We start from the raw sequence: 19602 nt of genomic DNA on the forward strand, positions 1-19602 counted from the left end.
AAAATGTACTATAAAGCTAACATCATTAAAGTATTGCGGAACTGGCACAAGAACACACAGATCAATGGATACAACTCAGAAAAAGATCCAAGCATAGTTAAGAGTTGGACAGGTGATGAAGGTGGTACCTTGAGATCAGTGCAGAAAATGGTGTGTGGACAACTATTACAAAAATTTTATTAACCAAAATAAATTCCATTGGATTTAAAAATAAGCGTAAATCTTTTTAAAATAAAAAAAAAGTTTTTATTTTCTTGCAATGGGCGGTAACCAAAAAAATGTGCCTTTTACCTACCTAAAAAACAAAAACAAAATCAAGAAAACTTTTGAAACAAATACCTGAGAGGTGTGCGAATTAATCACGTGAAGGTAAGAGGCTTGGAAAGGCACTTCAGGCGGAGGGAACCCTTTTTGAACAAAGATCTGGAGGCTGAAAAAGGGCAGTGCGCCTATTCTAATCATAAGGTCAGGAACTGAACCCAAGGCGCCCACAACAGATCCGGGACTGAGTGCATGCCACCCCCACAGGCCATCATAATTATGTAAAATAGCATTTTTCCCATATATGGTACTTAATAGCTGTTCTTCTGGTAGGATAACATGGGACAGGGAAAACAGCTCGAGAGGCGGAGTGTCAGAACCCAAGCCCTTCCCAGTCTGCTCCCGCCTGGCCTCGCCCCAGCCTCGGCAATGCACCAAACCCTGGCCAGAGCCCTCGGCGAACCTCCTCCTTCTGATTGGACTCTCTCTGAGTCAATCCTCCTCCTGGAACCTGGCTGTTCGTTGGGCCCGCCCTAGAGGGCGGGGCTCCCGCCTAGGAAGCTCGGAAGGTGGAGTGGGTGGAGGTGAGGGCGGATGGGGAGGATGAATCCCCACCCTTCTACTCAGAGGCTCCACCCACCAATTTTCCACAGGCCAAGGCTTCTGTCTATCAAGGCCGGAAGCGGGCTGGAGTGGGTGAGACGGCTAGGGGGCGGGGTAAAAATTCAAGGCTCCGCCTCGGAGCCGGCGCCGGAGGGCGGGTCGGGAAGGCGGCGAGGAGCTGAGCTGGGTGCGGTGAGGCACGCAGATCACCGCGGTTCCTGGGCAGGGCACGGAAGGATCAGCGAGGCTGACCTGCTGCAGCTCCCGCCTCGCCCGCTCGCCCCTCCCCGCCGTCGCCCGAGCGCTCGACAAAGCCCTCTCAGAAGAAGCAGCGCCTGTTCCCCCTGGCAGATCCAGGTTCAGGTGAGCGAGCCCCACCGGCCGGTCCTGCCCGGGGCAAAAGGGCGGAGGTAGCGGCGACGGGACGCGCGGCATCTGCGGCGAGAGGGCCGACGTGTGGTTCTCGGCCTCGGCGCGACCGGTGACCGGAGCGGGAGGGCGCAAATGCCGCGGGGCCGCACCGGGGCACCGCATCCTTCCCGGAGGGCGCCGGGACCCATGCGCGGCCGCTCAGGAAGGCGCCGCTGGAAGCGAGGCCTGGGGGAGCAGGGGAAGGCTCGCGGCCGGGTGCTCCCCGGAAACCCTCTGTTCCCTCCACCGTCCGGCCCGGCGTTTTCACTGCGGGGCACCCGGGAGCCTCGAACCTCCCTCTGCTGCCGGCGCACGCGCCCCGCCCTCGCCTCGCCAAGTGCCTAACTTGGGCAAACTTTTTAACCCCTTCGGGACAGCCGCTGTCCTTTGGACCCGAACGGGTAAGGGGAAGGTGGGAGACCCGGGCAGCGGCTCCTTTGGAAGTTTCCAGGCATTTTCGAAACTGAGGTAACGGGCAGGCGGGGACCGTTTGGCAGCTGTCAGGACGTCCTACTGAGTCAGAATCGGACAATCCTGCCGCAGACATTGCACTCGGCTCAGTTTCCGCCCAATGCACCCGACTTCCTCATTCACTCTGCGGACTGTCGGGCGGAAGAGGGGGACGAGAAGAGGTGTGGGTGGGTGAGTGGGGAAGGGGGACCCGGCTGGTCCGACCAGGAGGCGGGAAAGACCCCCTCCCCCACGCCCCTTGAAGTGACTCTTCGCTTCTGCTACCCGGGAGTGGAAGGCCTGGTTTTTGCCCGCAGCCATCTGCGCGGTACAGGCGCGCACCTGATTCCAGCGCACCTGGGGCCGCCCCACCCTGGGCACGGGCGAGAAGCGGGGAGCTAGATCCTGCTCCTTTAGGACCAGACCTGGGCTATTGCATTGCCCCTGTTTGGGACAGATCCGGGGTTTTCTACACTCCCCTCCCCCTACTTCCTTGTGCAGGGGTCCTCACCCGGTCTTGTCCTGGGGCCACGCCTACGGCGGGCCTGCACCCCGGTTCTAATCCCTCCAGAGAGCCCAGTTGTTTCAAACGGAAACGGAATACTCTCCAGGACAACCTGCCGCTGTCTTGAGGTGGGGAACAGGGTGAGTGCCAGGGCTGTTTGCGGCGGCATTCGGAGGGTGTACGGAGAAAGGTTCTGGGCAGTCCCAGGCGCCTCTCCCCACTGGGTAATGGAGAAGCCCAGCCGCTTCTTGGTTCACTGCTCCCTTTTCTGGGTTTAACAAGATTTCAAAGTAACTGTTGAGTAACTTGAAGAGGAAGAGAACCTTAGCTCCTTCCTGCAACACTGTGGCCATTTCTAAGTCCACCGATTGAGCCCAGTTTGATAATCTCACCTGGTGGTTTATTCCCTTTTTGGTGAGGAGGGAGACGGCTTTAAGGGCTGTTTTAGACAATCACTCAATTAATATTAGTCAATTTATATACACGGCTGCTAGGGGTAGGGGAAGGTACACAGATGTGTAATTGAGCAAATATTTAACTGGTTTCTCTGTGCCAGGACTCAGCCAGGTGGTGGTGGGGGTGAGGTTGAGTAAGACCTGGCCCCTGCCCTCGGGCACTTAGGGGAGTGCTGAGACAAATCTGTAGATGACTCTAATGTGAGGTGAAGATGACAGAGACCCCAGAAAAGTACTGTGAGTCATGGGGGTTGGGAGAAAGGAGCCAGCCCATCCTGGGGAGATTCCAGAGAGGGCCCCTGCCCTTGAGATGTTTATAGTCCTCGAGGGGAAGTAGTGGCCAAATGGCTGAAATGCAAAGGCAGCCTATGATGTGTGTCCCCACCATGCTCTAGACAAAGGACTTCAGAAATTCTGAGAGGGGCCGCTTGTGTCTGAGGCGAGGAGAGAAGCTGCCTTGAGGAAGGAGCACATTGCAGGTTTGGAGAACTGAGGCAATCATTTGGTGTTGGAAAGTGAAGACTCATTTAGTGGATAATTGAGGGGTAATTAAAAGTGTCAAGAGATTGCTTGGTGTAATTTGAGAGCCGCTGTGCCCCCCAGATGGCTGCGGGGTAACACTAAAGAGCTCTCTACTGTTCACATTCAGCAAGTCCTGGCAGTGGCTTTGGACCTATCCAGATGCTGGGCAGAGCTAGGCACCCGGACTGGCAGGCTCAGTTTGGGGAAGGTCAGCCGAAGAGGTGTATTCTGTGGGGCTGCTTGTCTGAAGGGCACATGAGGGTAGAGGAAAGAGAGGGTCAGGGCTCTGGTTTTCTGTTTATTTTTAAACTTTTTAACCTAAGGGATTGGAGATGGGACAACTCCCTCTTGCAGAATGAAGCATGCGTGTTAATCACAGCTTGCCTTTTGCCTGTTGTTGCTCCAGAAAAAAACACAAAACAAAGATCTGTTGGCTTTTTAAAAGGAGAAAAGCATGCTCAAAAAAATGCAGCATTGTTGTGTCGCCTGGTGGTATTGCTAGAAACCAGGCTAGCTGTGCTTTCTTCACTTCCTCTTCTAGCTAATCCTTCAATAAAGTACTTAAGACAGCCCTTACCAGCTTGACATCTTTATTTCAAAAGGAGAGGAGGGTTTGGCTGTTGTTTCCCTCTGAGCCTGGCCTTACCCTTCTCTTGGGGCGGGGGAGAGAAAGAGAAACCCAAAGCAAAGAAAAAAAGAAATCCAAGCCTTGACAGCTTCCTCCCAAGCATCGTGTTCCAAAAATATTTAGAATAACAAAATCTGTGTGTCGTCTTAATTAAACAAACGTCCTAATTTGCTGAGCATAACACAACATCTCTGCCTGCAGGGACAGGAAGTGCATTTTCCCTTTGTGCAGCCCCAGAGAGTGACTGCCTCTCAGCCTTAACCCTTGGTGCGCTGAGCCCCTGGGCTCAATCCTCTGGTGACAACGGCTTGGAACCCTGGCTGCCCCCTGGAAAGTGGTGGTTGTGTGACCTACAGCATCTACAGACTGTAGGGAAGAGTGGTGAGCTTTGGAGCTAGGCAGAATTCACATTCTGACCCTGCCACTTACCTAACTTCATGACCTTAGGCAAGTCACATAACCTCCCTGAGCCTCAGTGTCCCCTTGTATTATGGGAATCATAGTATCTACCCTGCAGGATTAGATGTGAGAATGAAAGGTAAAAAGGTATGTAAAGGGCCTCATATATAGTGGCTATGTAAGTTTTTAAGAAAATATATAAACTATCAGTCTTAACTCCCTGGGTTGTCAGGTGAGAGGACGGGGAGGAGTGGGAGATGGTTTTCCTGGCCCCTGCTCAGCACTCTTTCTGCTTCTAAAAAGGTGTGTATGTGGCTGTGAGCTTGTGAATTATGAAGCCTCAGTGGTTTGGGGGCTCATCTTCATCTGCTGATGCTTTTGGATGCACTTGGTGATGAGCTTGTGCTGAGTAACCTCCTTTCAGGGCCCTGGCCCGGGCAGGAGGTGCACAAACTGTCTGTGGTTTTAGTTCTGAACTGTGGTTTCCCGTAATCTAGGAGATAGCCAAGTGGTGACCTGTAAACAGCAGTGGACTTGAGTGTCTGGAGACTTGGCTTACAGCTCTGACTCTGGTTGGGGGAGAACATTTGATTTTGCTAGAAACTGCTGTGTCACCCTACAAAGACATCACACCAGTTTATGTGGCCACCAATAGTGCATGAGAGTGCCTGGGAAAGCAAAGAATTCAGTAATTTAAATTTCTCCAAAATGCCCCAGTTTCTTGGCATTCTCATGCCCTATTGATGGGAGTGTAAGTTGTAACAACTCTGTTTTAGAGGGTAGTTTGGCAATATCTGTCAAAGCGTAGTCCTCACGATTGATTTCTAGGAAATCACTCCTCAGGTCAACTCAAATGTGGAAAAAAATGGCTGATGTAGTCATTGCAGCACTGTCATAGAAAAAGAGGAAACTATCCATTGAAAGAGTCAAATAAATCATGGCACAGCTAGCTGTACAGTGGGAATCCTGGCAGCCCTTAGGGAGATGGGGCCGATCTGTATGTACTGATGTGGCATGCTCTCCAAGATATGTTGTAAATGCAAAAAATTGGTTGGAAAGTAGTGTATACGGTGCTCCCTTTTTGGTTAAACATGGTATGTTACCCTGGCTCTGTGCATGGCAAGTTACCAAGACCCTGGTAATAATGGTTACATCTAGAGAGAGAGGGCCCAGGAAGCAGGAGAGTGGGTGAGCATTACTTTTCACCAAATGACTTTTTATATGTATTGCCCTTACATAGTCAAAAGTTCAAATATTTCTTAATTTTATTATCTATAAAAATCAGTGAACAGCTGGCCAATCTTGTAGGTCTCAACTTTGAAATGCATTGCTCTACATTTCAGATTGCATGTTGAGTGCCTCCTGTGAGCAGGGGAGGAGGAAGGGTCTTCATAATGGACTGAGTTGCTCTTGTGGTTGAAATAGTTTGGGCCCAGTTTTCTCTTCCAAGATGCCATATTATCACCAGAGTAACCCTTCAACAGTGGTCTACTCTGATCCATTCCCTTATATGCTGGGAGATGTAGATGATTGCTTTTTCTTTGCTGATAAGAAAAGGAAGCCCACACTTATGTGTCTGGAAAGTATTTCAGGATACCCTTTTCCTGGGTGGCTCCAAATCATATGCTGTCCTTTCCTGGGAAGTCCTCCCTGACCACTAGGCTAAACCAGACTTTTAGACTTTTATTCTTGTGGGTTCTCTTTTAAACTTGGGGTCATTGCAGCCACTAGCGTGTCCCTTCCCACTCCATCACAGTTGTCCCTCAGAGATCTGGCCTGTGGTTTATGTATTAATAGTGGAAAGGCCCAAATTCTTGCAAAAATGTGATCAGAAGGGTATTTTGAATTGGAGGGCTAGGAGACCATTTTAGCCTCGGATGATGGTGGGTACGGGAGAAGCTGCCAGCCCTGCTCACTGCTGAGTTGGCTCTTTTCTGTGGTGAAGCCAGTGGAAGACACCAGCAGGGTCTCAGGGCAGGTCTGTGTCCTTGCCAGGGAGCCTCTGGGCCTCCTGGAGGAATGGTGTGAGTCACACATGGGTATACAAAATGAGCCTCTAAAATGGGCCTGCCACCACATGGGGGGATGGTTTGAAGGCTGGATGCTGGCCTGTATCTGCCACCCCCCATCCCCACCTGTCCCTCGTGCTTCAGTGGCACCAAATTTTTGTGAAGCAGGAGGGGAGCTGTCCCCTTGCGTCTGATGCGTCTGATGCGTGCCTCTTTAAAAAGTAACTTAGGCTGCCATTGGAGTCTCTCAGGCCCCCATTCTGCTGACTAGTTTTTCAAGCTGTTTCTCAAGCCCCAGGTGATTCAGCACCCAGCATGGGACACAGCACGGGCGGGCCTGAGCAGGGGGGCCCAGAAGAGGCTCTTGGCTGGGCTTTGGCTGAAGGCGAGGCCTTCCTGGGAGTTCCTCCCCAGCCTGTCTCCAGTTCCCACTGCGGTGCCTTCAGTGGCTGTCTTCCTCTCAGGCCCAGTTGGCCGCTCCACCAGGAATCCTCCTGCTGTGGCTGGAGGGAGGCTTGCTGGGCCTTCCGGAAGTTGCCACTGAAGGGTGTGGTTTCCTGCTGGGGCAGGTTGGGCTGAGGCCTGTGGGGAAGTCGAAGGTGTAGCTGATCTTTCCCCACCCTCCAGTGACTTCCTGGTGCCTCTGAGAGACCTTGGTCTTCACGGGTCCTTAGCAGTAGTGCTGGCCGGAGGGAAAAGGGGCGGGTCCCCTCTCACCTCCATGGACATTCACATTTGGGGCCCCTTTGTCATAGGTTTTCTTTTCCTTTTTAACTCTAATTTTAAATGAAGCCCTGCTTAAAAGAAAGTCGACAACAGGAAAATCCTTCTTACCGATTTACTTGGAATTACAGACTGCCTAAGCTGAAAGGGGCCTTAGGGATGATTCGATCTCCCTCCCCGCCTCCACCCCCAGTAGAGATGTGGTCGCCCAAACTCATCCTGGGGTCTGATAGAAGGAAGCTTTGACCCCTGTTCTCACTGTCCCCTATCCCCACTCCACCCCGTACCTTTCTCCCAAAATCATGTGGCCTCATTTAAAAGTGTTTTTAAATTATCATTGCTTTCTTGGCCATTTTATACGCTGCTTAGCCCAGCAGCACATACTTAACCTCCTTGAGTTGTTCCTCAAGAGACTGTTCTTCCACACCTTAAAATTTTTCTCTTTTGGGAGTAGGGGTACTAGGGTTAAGAAATGGAGTGGGAAGAGTTATGGATTTCTCTGAACTTCTTCCAGTTGGACGGAGCCACTCAGGCTGAAAATTCCCACAGCTCAAAAATCAGTATTTCACTTGGGGTGGTGCCAGGCAGCAGGATGGGCCGTTCAGAGGGCCGCACCGGCTTTCCTCTCCTTTAGCTAGTGCTGATTTCTAGCAAGTCGTCTGCTTGATTGGAGTCTCAGATGTCCTCTCTGCAACAGAGATGCCTGCTTTTTTAGACTTTTTAAAATTTACATATAAATATATGTAAAGTGGTCCAGTTCTTTTCCTCCTCCCCTCCCTCCTTTTTCTTATCACCGACATCATCTGTCCTAGGGTGGTAGGAAATACATGTTCAGGTTTTGATTATTTAAAACATATTGAACAAACCTGTCCCTTGATGACAAGGTGTTACTGAGATGACTGAGGAAGCTGCTAGAAGATTTCCTGGGCTTGGATGCTGAGGTTTTCTAGACCCGCAACCTTTGCATCCTTTCTGACCACACAGTACAGTTCAGTTTGTTAACGCTGATCTGAGCTGGTGTAAGCATTGGAAAAAAGGCTGGTACAAAGCCTGTAGAGGCACCTTTATTTAGAGTCGTCTGTGTTCAAAAGCTGTTCGTGTGCTTCCTGTGTTTTGTATTAAGTCACTGGGCTGGAGGAGGCAGCTTCCTGTCTGATAAACATAAAGACGAGGCGTTTGGGTGAGTTGATCTAACTGGTCTGGAATCGGAGATTTTAGAACCCCCTGCGCAGTGAGAGGACGTGGAGGTCAGAGGCAGGGCTCTCACCTGGAGCCTGGCACGTGGCCTCCTACTCCTTGATGCCCAGGTGGAGGCTAGGTCTCTCTGGGGCCTTTGCATGGAAGCCTGGGACGTGGAGGCCCAGGCAGCCAAAGCTACAGATTGCCCTGTGGTGATTTCTCCATTATACACCAGTCAGATGCTGGGTTCTTGTCTGGAACTCCCTGGGTTAAGAATGTGGTGGTAGGGAGCCATTTTAAAGTTTTTGTCTGTCTTCGAGTATTTAAGAACCAACTATTGGGTATGAAGATACTGACCCCAAATTTCTTCACCAAGTCAGTCATCAAAGACTCCTCGGGCTCCTGCAGTGTGGCCAGCGCTGTGCTGGGCTTGGTGGGGCTTCAGTAGGGGTGCAGGGCAGAGAGCCCATCCCTGTCCTCAGGAGCCTTGCCCTCCGGTAGGGCTTGTGGACACTGGGAGAGAGATGTGACTTCAGGCAGGCTTGTGTACCCTGAGGGACGGGGGATTTCTGAGCATCTTGAATCAGCTTCCTGGAGGCTAGAATTGCCTGGAGGAGGAGGGAAGATGGGGAAGGTGGGCAAGGAAGGAAGAGGCTCTGCTGGAATCAGGCCTGGGAATCACGATATCTGGGTTGAAGTCCCAGCTCTAGTAATGGTAGTAGTAGTGATAAATTTTTTTTGAGCATTCCCCAGGCATTGTCTCATTTAATTCTTTCCTTATCTCATGAGATGGGAAATTATCCCCATTGTGTAGACAAGGAGGCTGAGCAAGGATTCAAGTGCAGGGGCTCTGACTCTAGACCCCTGTGGGACCTTATAGATGCCCTTTACTCCTGGGCTTGTGTTTCCTTACTCCAGTGAGGGGTGGGATGGGTCCTTCAGTCCTCTTCCCTCACTAGTGGTGAGAATCAATGAAAGGAGCAGAGGGCTGGGCCGAGCAGCATGGGGCTCCCATCCTGTAGTGCAGTTGGCTGCTCAGCGTGGGGTTGCTAGTTCCATAGTGTTGCCTTGGCTACTCACTTCACCTTTCACCTCAGCCAGCCATTTTTCAAATGTGTGCAGTTTTTCCTAAGGAGGCAGGCAAAAAGACTGTGGCTGGACAATGTAAATCCTAACTGCTATGCCTGCCTGCTGTTGGCTAGGCCTTGGCTGGTCTTCACTGGGGAGCCAGGCAGCCGGGGGCTGCCATCTTGACTAGTGGGCTCTTCTTGACCACAGCCTACTTACAGGCTTGCATGTGTTCCTTCCTTCACTTGTGCATCTGTCCATCATTCAGTTACCCGACCTCTGAGTTTACTCTGTGCACTGGCACCGGGTCGGGTGCTGGGAATGTGGAGGTAAAGGGAGGGGGGTCCTTGTCTAAGAGCTGATGGTATCCCACCAGATACAGAGGGCTAGGGGCCTGGGAAGGGGGCCTGGAGGGCTCTGGGAGGTGGATCTGAATTGACTGCGAGGTAGGGATGTGGAGCAGCAGGGCTGGGACCTTGTTAGGTTGCTCAGACTCCCGGCGGAGCTTTCTCGGGGGTGATTCAGGTGGCCAAGGCCCTGTGAGTCAGCAGGGCTGGTAAGAGATATCCTGTCCTCTTAGGGAGCTAGTGCCCCAGGCCTTTACAGAGCCCAATGGTCCATTAAAGTCTGCTTCCTTGTGCATTTCTTGGGAAATGTGAGAGTGTGAGATTCTACTCCCAGGTCCTGAGCCTCTGGGTGGCTGCTGCGAATTCTGCCTATGCTCTCTGGTTATGTGGTCGGCATGCTGATCCCAGCTGAAGGACTTTGGATGAGATTTTTCATGGAATGTTGAGAGAGACATGTTACTGGAATCAGTTCCTTTTCTAAAGTAAAAGAAAGGGAAGGGGGGCAGGGTCATTGTTTATAGCCCAAACAATATAATTACAAAACCGGGAAGAAGGGAATCTGCCCCTTACTCCATTCACTGTTTGCATTCTGGGTTTCCTGTGCATGTAACCGTATTGTATACAATTGTAAGCAAAACAGATACACTTGTGTGTTCTGGCTTAATACTGTAATATAAAGTTCCCAGTATTGCAACAGTCTCCACAATTATTATTTAAAGGCAATGTTATGGTCCACTTGAGGGGGAGAACCATTATTTATATTGCTAGAAATTTCCTTGGGTTTTCTTGACTCTTTAGAAATTCATTCATTCAGCAAATATATCCTGAACATTGGTTCTAGTTCAGAAACTGCTAGGTGGTTAGGATGTGGGTGAATGAGATGTCACAGGCCCTGCCCTCAAGGGGTTCATGGTCCAGACCCAGGGAAAAATCACTCTACTTTGGTGTTGTGGGTTTTGGTAGAGGTGAGCCCAGGAGAAGGTGGCAGCTCAGATGCCCTGTTTGAGTTGATAGAAAATAGGTAAAACCACTTAGTCTTTAGTGGCAAGAAAACTGAGGAACATGGCCCTGGGAGATCTTTCTAGGCTCACTGGTGGAAGATCTCCAAACCCTTCCCTCCTCCAGGATGGTTCATGCAGTAAGGCCAGGGAAGTGAGGGGGCAGAGGCTCCAAGGGACCTTGTCAATAGTCAGACAATGATCCCCCACCCCCAGCCCTACTGAGAGGCCTCCCAGTGACCACTGGTAGGCGGCAGGCGAGGATGGGGGTGGCAGGGGGAGGCAGGGGATGGGGTGGTCTCAGAAAAGCTATGGCCACTTGGGCTCCATTGTGGCAGGGCCTCCTGGAGAGGGTGGTGAATTATAGCAACAAGTTGCAACAGCTTAGTTTTGTTGTAAAGAGGAAGTTTCAGAATCCTTGCCACTGCTTTTGAGCTGAAAGATGTTTACAGTAGTAAGGGAGTCATTTGGACTGGGCTGGGCGAGGTGGGAGAAGATGGGTGGTCTGGGTCTAGAAATTGGAATATAGTATTTTCATTCATTCCAGATAAATAAATGGCATACCAGTGTTCCTTTCGTGTTTCAGTTTCCCACTGTCCCTGTCCCCACCAACCCCAGCTCCTGGCTCAAGGGAGCCTGACCTGAATTCTACTGTCTTCCTAGAGAGCAGGAGAGAAGTCCTTTCTTGTTTGAAAGGAGCCAAAGGCTTGTCATCCCCCACCCCACCTACGAAGGGAATGAGAGGGCCAGGGTGGGCTCCAGATGTGGTCACTAGGACACTTCTGTGGCCCTGTTTGCGTTTCAGGTTTTGGTGACCTCCTTGAGCCCCTCTCCAGCCTGCAAATCACCTCCTACTGGTTTGGATCAGTACCAGACTGTTTGGGTCTGACTAGGAGAATTTCTGTCACAGTCCTCAATGTCCTCCATAAAACACACATTCAGAAAACCAAAACAAACCCTAAACCTTAACCTAACCTTATATTTTTACGTATCGACTTAAAATTAGTGGTAAAAAAAGTTTCAGTGGGATTTCAGCATTTGGTAGATTATAGTGTTCCCTGATGGCTAAGGGGGTCCTTTGTTATCTTTTTTATTCATCTGTCACCTTGTTTACAATACTATTTGGTGGTGATTATAGTTTAGAGGTATCTTTCAATTTATACTATTTTTAATTATTTACCAGCTCTTATATTGGAGGCAGAAGATGTGGGTACATGGAATAAAGGATCCGATAAAGCAGAAGGAGGCAGCGGGGTGTGGGAAAGGGGGTGGGTGGCTCTAGAGGCAGCAGCTGAGTTAAAATCCCATTTTCACTCAGTTTATTTGTTCATTAAATATGCAGCAAATGCTGGCTGTGTGCTGGAGACTGTTTAGGTGCTGGGGATAAATGACTGAATAAAACAACGGAAGTCTGCAGTTTACATTCTCATGGGAGAACCAGACAAGCTGCCCTTGGCAGGGCGGATGGTGGTCTGGTGCTGGGGAGAACAATGGTCAGGTGAGGGTGTGTACCAAGTACCGCACGCTCAGTGGCTTAATCAACAGAAATTGATTTCTCACAGTTCTAGAGGCTAGAAGTCCAAGATCAAGGTGCCAGCAGGGTGGGTTTTCTCTGAGGTCTCTTAGCTTGTAGAAGGCTACTCTCTTCCCTCTGTGCACATGCCTGGTGTCTCCCTGTGTGTCCAGATTCCCTCCACTTATAAGGACACCAGTCAGATAGGGTTAGGACTCACCCTAATGGTCTCATCTTAACTTAATTACTCTGTGAAGGCCCTGGCTCCAAATACAGTCATATTCTGAGGTACTGGGGGTTAAAGCTTCTACATGTGAGTTGGGGTAGGTGACAGAATCCATAACAGGGGAGATGGGAGTGGGTGTGGGTCAGCAGAGGCTCCTCGAATCCAGGGACATTCTATCTTTTCCTCCAGGTGTGAGGGACAAGCTCTCCAGCACTTTGCCAGTTGTTATTTAACTGCATTGAGCCCTAGTTTCCTCTTCTGTAAAATATGGCTGATAGAACCTGTCTCCAGGTGTCCTTGGGGCAGCTAAAGTATGCAAGGCACTAAGCCTCTGCAAACACAGTTCATTGTGGATCCCCAATAAATGCCAGTCCCATACCCTCTCCTTCTGCCCATGCCATGTCCTTTTCCTTCTTTCCCACTTTCATCCTCTCTGTTCCTGAGTTCCACTCTAATCGAGGCGCGTTATGGTGGCTGTGCCCACGAGCAGAGCCAGGATGGGGCTGCCTGAGCTGTTCCCAGCACCTAGGGTGCTCTGCCTTCCTCACTGGGGTGGTCGCACCCCACCTAGTTCTTGAGGACCGAGCATTTTTGGAGATGGTTTCTCACCTCTGATGAGCCATAAAAATGGTTCTTATGTGAGCAAAAAGTAACACTGTAGAATCTGGTGCAGAACTATAAACTTAAAATGCCTGTAGCTCCCAAAGTGGTGGATGGCTGCCAGGTGCAGCTTCCCTTGCTTTGTCAACACTACCTGTACCGGGGATGTCTCAGCACTTCCTGTGCTGGCCTGCTTGCTGGTCTCGCTTTCCCTATTAGACGTGTTGCTGCTGGGACCTTTGCACCATGCCTAACCCATGATAGGCACTTACTGTATGATTGAGAAACAAGTAAATACATTCATACCTGAGTGTGGGTCAAACAGGCCCTGGTCCAACATCACCATCGCTTTCTCTGTGTGACCTTGGATAGAGGCTTTATTTCTTTGGGTAGGGGCTTTGATGCTCAATAAAGTTTACGTTTATTGTTTATGTTTCATTTATACATGGTTTGTCCAGCACAGTGCCAGTCTTTCTATTATAAATATATCTGTTTTTATCCATTTTTAAAATAACCTATTTTAATCTTTTTTCTATCACTACAAAGTTTGAAGTCATGCTCAGGTTATTGCAATTAGGGTCTCCCAGTCCCATGAAGGTGGTGGTATTAATGTTCCCATTTTATAATTGGGAAAACTGAGGCTTAAAGAACCTAAGTGCCTAACCCCAGGTAGCAGGTGAGAGATCTCAGATCCTCTCCCTGCTCCTCTAATTTTCAGGCCAATTATTTGCCCTATCTGCTTTCATTGCCTCTCCTGCCTTCTCATCCCACAAACATAATGTTTGTGAAGGTGGGGATACGTAGACTTTCAAGCTTTTGTACACAACCTCAAAGCCGTGGTGATCGAGGCCCAGTGCCTTGCTGGCATGTGGCACCAGGTGTAAGATACAGTCCTCCCTGTTCCATCTGAGACACGTCAGTGGGCAGTGGGCAGGGTGGGCGGCCAGGTGTGTGAAACCTGGTCAGCCTGGTTCCTGCAGGATACTTCAGCTTTTCTCTTTCAGCTCTCCAGTGCCACCCCCTCCTACCCGCCTCCTAGCCCACCAGCTCACTGTTTCCCGCCTGCCTTCTCCCGGAGCTGGCTCTGCTGCCCACCAACTGTTTCCTGCCTTTGCCAGGCTGAAAGGAGGTGGCTGTGGCTTGCCGAGTGCTCATGGAAGATGCCTTATTATGGGATCAATTGCTCTGTGGAATTCACAGGGCCCCATCCGTGCTGTGACTTCTCACCTCCGCTGTCTACTCCATCCTCCTAACCTACCTGGAGTGAGTTCTGCAAACTGTTTGGCTACTGCTTCAAGCCTCATGTCAGAGAGGATGGAATCGACAGCGGCCTCCAAGGCTGACACTGAAGGTCTGGCAGTGTCCCTCCCTGCCACTTACAAGCTATGTGCCCTAGAGTGTTGGTGTCCTTGAGGTCTGGACACTCTGGGGACACAGGGCCGAGGGCACTTTCTGGTAGTAAGTACAGCTCTGTGTGTGCAGACCTTTGCAGTATCACACACCTCGGGCAGACCATAGTATTAGAGTGGCTGGAGGAAAAGGATGGCCCTCTTTTTTAAAACAAGTCATAGGCTTTAATTGTCCTTAGGTAGAAATAGTGGAGTTCCTCTCCCTTCCCCCTCCTGGCTTTCAGACAAGAATCTGAAGAATGTAAAACTGTCATGGACCTGAGCAAAGATCAGGGGCTGGGGCAGGATTCAAAGCTCTTCCGGGGGCTTTACCAGGCCCTCTTTGTGCTCCTGGACCTGGGACATTCCAAATTGGTCGTGGTTGGGAGTCACAACTACAGGCCCATTAAATTCCCGACTCTTCAGTGGGATGTGAAGGGGTCAGCTGGGAGAGGTGGGGTAGATAAGCACCCCTCCCCTCCCAACACTCCTATTTTAGAGAAAACAGGTTAAAAGGAGTTTACAGGAGAAACAGTCTCACCAACCATTTCTGCTTTGGTTTCTGGTGACAGGGAAGATTGGGGGTGCCCTTGGGCTCCTTCCCCTTCTGGACAGATCACTCACTGCTGTGTAACTCCTGTGAGCCTTGCCGGATGCTCTGTGTTTGCACAGCCTCACTGCATGCCTAGAGCCTGTGAGCCCAGTGGGGAGGTGCAAAGGTCCTGGAGCCACAGGGCATACCTCTGAGGTACAGCGGTGTGCCCTGGAGCCATTCTGGGCTTCAGTTTCCTCATCTGCAAAACAGGGTTCTAATAGCCCCAACCTCACAAGGGTGCCCTGTGGGCTAGTCAGCTCTCCTGTGAAAAGCACCCAGGGCTCTTAGCACAGTCCTGGGATGGGGGCTTTGTGATACCTGTTTACAGATGAAGGGAGGTTCAGAATGTTTAAATCACCTCCCCAGATTCCCTCCCCCTGTGAGTGGAGACTCCGGCTCCCACTTCCAGGTCATCCTGACTCTGGAGTACATCCTGCCCTGACGTCAGCCACATCCCCCAGGGTTGGAGGGGTGTATACACGTTCGGGTGTACCAGTTGGGGTGTGCGCACTTCATTCTGTGTACAAGTCCGGGTGTGTGCACTTGTCTTGGGAGGGGAGGGGCTTGTGCCAGGGCAGGATAGTGTGGCCCAAATCCAGCAGCTCTCCAGGGCAGGGGCTGCTTCAGCCTTGGCCCCTTTAGCAGCCAGACTGTGACTTGGGCAAAGGAACAATTCTTGGTGGCTGGTAAGATAAACAGCAGCCTGGGTTCTGGTGAAGAATGTGGCAAGGTCATCCCTGCAGTGAGGCTTCCTGCTCAGGGTCAGCTGGGCTGGCCGACCTTTCAGACAAGGGCACTACCACAACTGGCTCTAGGAACTGTTGACCCTGTTTTTCTATAAAGTGTAGGAGAAGTGGGTTTTATCTTCACTGTGTGGCTTGTATTTGGGTCATTTTTCCCAGGAAGGCCAAAAGCTCTGGGATGTGCTTGTCCACACTGGCCTCTCTAGAGAGCTTGGCTCTGCCCTCCCTGCAGCCTGTGTCCAAGGAGGACAGCTCAGTTGAGAACAGGCCCAAGGGATGGAAATGTAGGGAGGGGAGACAGTTTGCCTTTCAGGTTTGGACTTCTTGTCCGGTCCAGATTGATCCAGAGCAGCCTGGGGGAAGTGGCCTCCTGACCCTGCCATCCCACATGCTCCGCTTCCCACACAAACTCTCAGGGTTGGGTTGTCTTGACTGCTGCATTGCTCCCTCTGACCTCCTTTGTGAGATCCTGCTAGCCCTCTGGAGGGTAATGAAGGAAGAGAATCCTTTCAAGTCTTTGTTCATGTTGGCTTGGTAGAGGAGGTCACCATTGACCCTTTGCCTTTGAGCTTGTAACCAGGGGGCTTTTAAAAGGCCATGGACCGCACTTGAGGGTCTCCGTGAGCCCCCTAAGGTGGTATGCAAAGGGCTCACAGACTTAGACCAGTTTGCAAAGGGGTCCTTGATGACTGACAGTGTTAAGAACCACTGATCTAAAGAGATGGGAACTTAGGGTTTCCTGTTTATAGAGTGTGTGTATGTGCATGTGTAAACAGATACGCCATCAGCAGGCTGTTACCAGGCATGAGGGTCTGTTCATTACGGAGTTAGGTTAAGCTGTCCCTGGGATAAAAATGTGGGAGCACCTTCTTCAGTCTCATCTCTGAGATCTCTGTGGGGCTGTGGCCTTCCTCTCCCCTTTGGTCTTTTTTATATTCAGCCTTTAATATATCACTTCTGGGCATGGGGCTGGGTTGGGCAGGCCCAGGGTGCCACCAAGCACTGCCCCTCTGTTAGCTCAGGAGCTTTAGTAATGTTTTGATTGTAGTGTATTTGATCTGTTATTCTGGTAACTGAGGAAACTGGGCTCTTCTTTCTGTCCTTGAGATTGTCCAAACTGTGACTGAGCCACCTGGACTCCAGGTCCTCAAAGTATTATTTCCTAAGCCCCATATTCCTAAGCTTCACCTCTGTGAGCCTCTCAGTCTCTTATAAGGCAGAGGGTGGGGAACAGAAATGGGGCAAGGCCATAGGATACCTGCTACGACTTTATGGAGTTTGTTGGGATCAAGTGACTGGAGCAGTGGGAGAAGAACATATTCCAGCACGCTTCAGGCGATGGGGCCCTTACAGATCCATCTTACCTGTCTGAGGTTTGATCCCTCACAGAGCTTTGCTTTGGCTTTGGACTTGAGCTTCTGCTTGGCCTAACTTGCTGTGTGAACTTGGGCAAGTTGCTGGACCAGTCTGAGCCTATTCCCTAGTGATGATTGAGTCAGATCAGTGTTTTTCAGACTGTCAACTGAGACTCATTGGTGGGTTGTGAAATTACTTTAGTGGGTGGCAACCAGTATTTTTAGAAACGAAATAAGTAGATTTAAGTGGATATTATTAGGGGAGTATATAGTATATGTGTGTATATATATATATATATATATATGTATGTATGTATGTATATGTATATATAATTTTGTGAAGTTTTTGTTTGACATGTTTGGATTTGTGATAAGTTGTGCAATTCAATATATATATATGTATAACTTAAATAAATATGTATATTTCACTGTGGTTTGAGATTTAAAAAGTTCCCACCTACAGGTCTGAGCTGAGCTGGCTCTCCTCCGTTACTCCAGCCAGCTGAGCCTGTAAACAGAGCCCCTTGCAAGATCAAACTCTTTAAAGTTCTTTACAAAATTCTGGGAAATGAGCTGCATTCCTGGGGTGGCATAAATCATGTTGAGCTGTTAGGCTAGGCAGGATGTGACTTCAAACCCTCGAAGTGGGCTGTGTGAAGGCAGTGCTTGTTGACTGACTCATTGTGAGGTCAATTGCACACAGACTTCTTGAGAGAAGAGGCAAAGGCTGTGGGGTGGGGAAGCTGGCAGGCCCAGGGCGCCCCCAAGCAGTGCCCCTCTGTTAGGTCATTCTGGTCTTCACAGTAGTCCTGTGAGCTGAGCAGAGCCCTGACCACTCGCAGAGCCAGGGCAGTCAGCTCGATCTGCTGGGGGCTGCACTTGCTAGCATGCTTTTTGTGCTCACAGCTGTCCTGGGCCGTAGCTGGTAGCACCTCCATTTTATAAAAGGGGAAACTGAGGCCCGGGGACCAAGTCAACCTGCCAGAATTTGTTCTGTTAGTTAAGTGATGGGTCTGGAATTGCACTCCAGTCTAGCTGCCACCAAGTCCGGTTCTGTCTAAAATGCCTTCTGCAAAGGTCTTGAATAAGTCACCACTATTTGGAAGGTCTCTCTTCTTACAGTGGCAAAGCGCATTATCAGAGTTGACTTAAATGACCACTTGATCAGTTCAGGAAGATTGTTGTCGACCCTGGCCAGTCCTGGTGCCTTAGAAACAAAATGAGGATTATAGTGAACTTCAGGTTTAGCTGGAAGGGTGGGTGAGAAGAAGAGGGCAGCGATAAGATCCTGGATGGCCCCAGAGAAGCCTCCGCCCATTCTGGGCCTTGGCTGTCTTGCCTACCAAACGGGGAAATGAACCACATGAGGTCACACTTATGTTTGGAAAGTAAGATGCAGGATTATTGGGCTTACTTAACATTAGGCATTTTAAGAACAGGTTGCAGAGTCTATTGGACTCAGTCTCTGGAGTTTGGCCTTTTGGGAGACGGGGACCTTCCCCATGATTTCAGGTCACCAGGTGTTAGTTATGCAGCATCTAAGGTGGGGACCTGGTGGTAATTGGGACCCATGCAGTGTTAGAGCTCTCGGCCCAGTAGGCATAGGTCGGGATGGCTGTTGGTGGTAGCGGTTCCACTATAAAGGGTTTTATTTGGGTTTTTGTATTATTTAAATGTCACTCAGAATAACAAGCTGCTGACAGCCTGGTGGATTCTGGGCTGAGCTGTCTTCTGAGATTGTCTTTAGTTTCTGGTCTTGGGTTGCATTTCTTAGCCATCATGATGTGGGCTCAGGAAACCTGCATGTTGCACTTTGGCACTGAGACAGTGGCTGTATAATTACATCTTTCCAGTATGGTTGTTTTTCTGCGTTGGGTTTCAACAAATGTGCTCACATGCTTGAGGAAAGAAAAAACTGTCCTATCAGCAGAACCAGAGGGAAGGAATAAGTTCACTGCAGGAATCTGAAGGGTCCAAGTTGCCCCTCCTGCACATGTGGGAAGCCTCTAGCAAGCTCTGGAGCTGCGATCTGCAGGAGGGCAGGGTCGGGTGTTCAGTGCATGATTCCTAATGGGAAGGCAGCCAAATAATTCTGTCAACCTTGGCAGACCTGGGGGCAAGCCTGCAGTTTGCTGTTTGCCAAGGAACACCACCCCCATATCTGAAATGATGTGCCTCTCTTTGCAGTTTCTTCCTGGCTGAGTGAAAGCTCCTTACCGAGTAGGTGAGGCCCATCTGTGATCTCACTATGCAAATATTGAACCAATTAAAAAGCAAAGTCAAGGGTCTAGTGTAGATGACTTGCTGGCAGGCCAGAGGATGGCCTTCCTACCTGGCCTCAGCATGGAGTGTAAGCTGCTTAACCTGTTGCTGATGTGCCTGCCTTCCTGCCCTGCTTCCCTCCCTCCCCCTCCCTCTACACCAGATGAGGGGGGAGGGAGGTTACCTTGGGGGATGTTACTCTCTTGGACAGCTGGCTTCCCAGAAGACACAATGTGAGCTGTGCCCCAAGCACCCTAACAGTCATTTCCACAAGCATTGATTGAGGACCCTCTCTTTGAACCCTGGGCTCAGTCAGCACCTGAGTGTGTGTGTGTGGGCAGTCCCTGCCTTCAAGGAGTTCT

General features: G+C 50.3%; 1 protein-coding gene across 2 annotated transcripts in view; it reads left to right on the plus strand.

Moving 5' to 3' along the window:
• Positions 1–1008: 1008 nt before the first annotated feature.
• The window catches only part of MYH9 (myosin heavy chain 9), an 87398-nt gene continuing 68804 nt past the window's right edge, over positions 1009–19602 (plus strand). Inside the window, exons 1-2 of one of the 2 annotated variants that reach the window (XM_036891454.2) lie at positions 1009–1227; positions 2227–2370. The gene's annotated coding sequence lies outside the window, so the exon portion shown is untranslated. The remainder of the gene's footprint in view (positions 1228–2226; positions 2371–19602) is intronic. The other variant, XM_036891453.2, reaches the window with a different exon arrangement.

The sequence above is a fragment of the Manis pentadactyla genome, chromosome 10 (genome assembly GCF_030020395.1).
Source record: "Manis pentadactyla isolate mManPen7 chromosome 10, mManPen7.hap1, whole genome shotgun sequence".
Lineage (NCBI taxonomy): Eukaryota > Metazoa > Chordata > Mammalia > Pholidota > Manidae > Manis > Manis pentadactyla.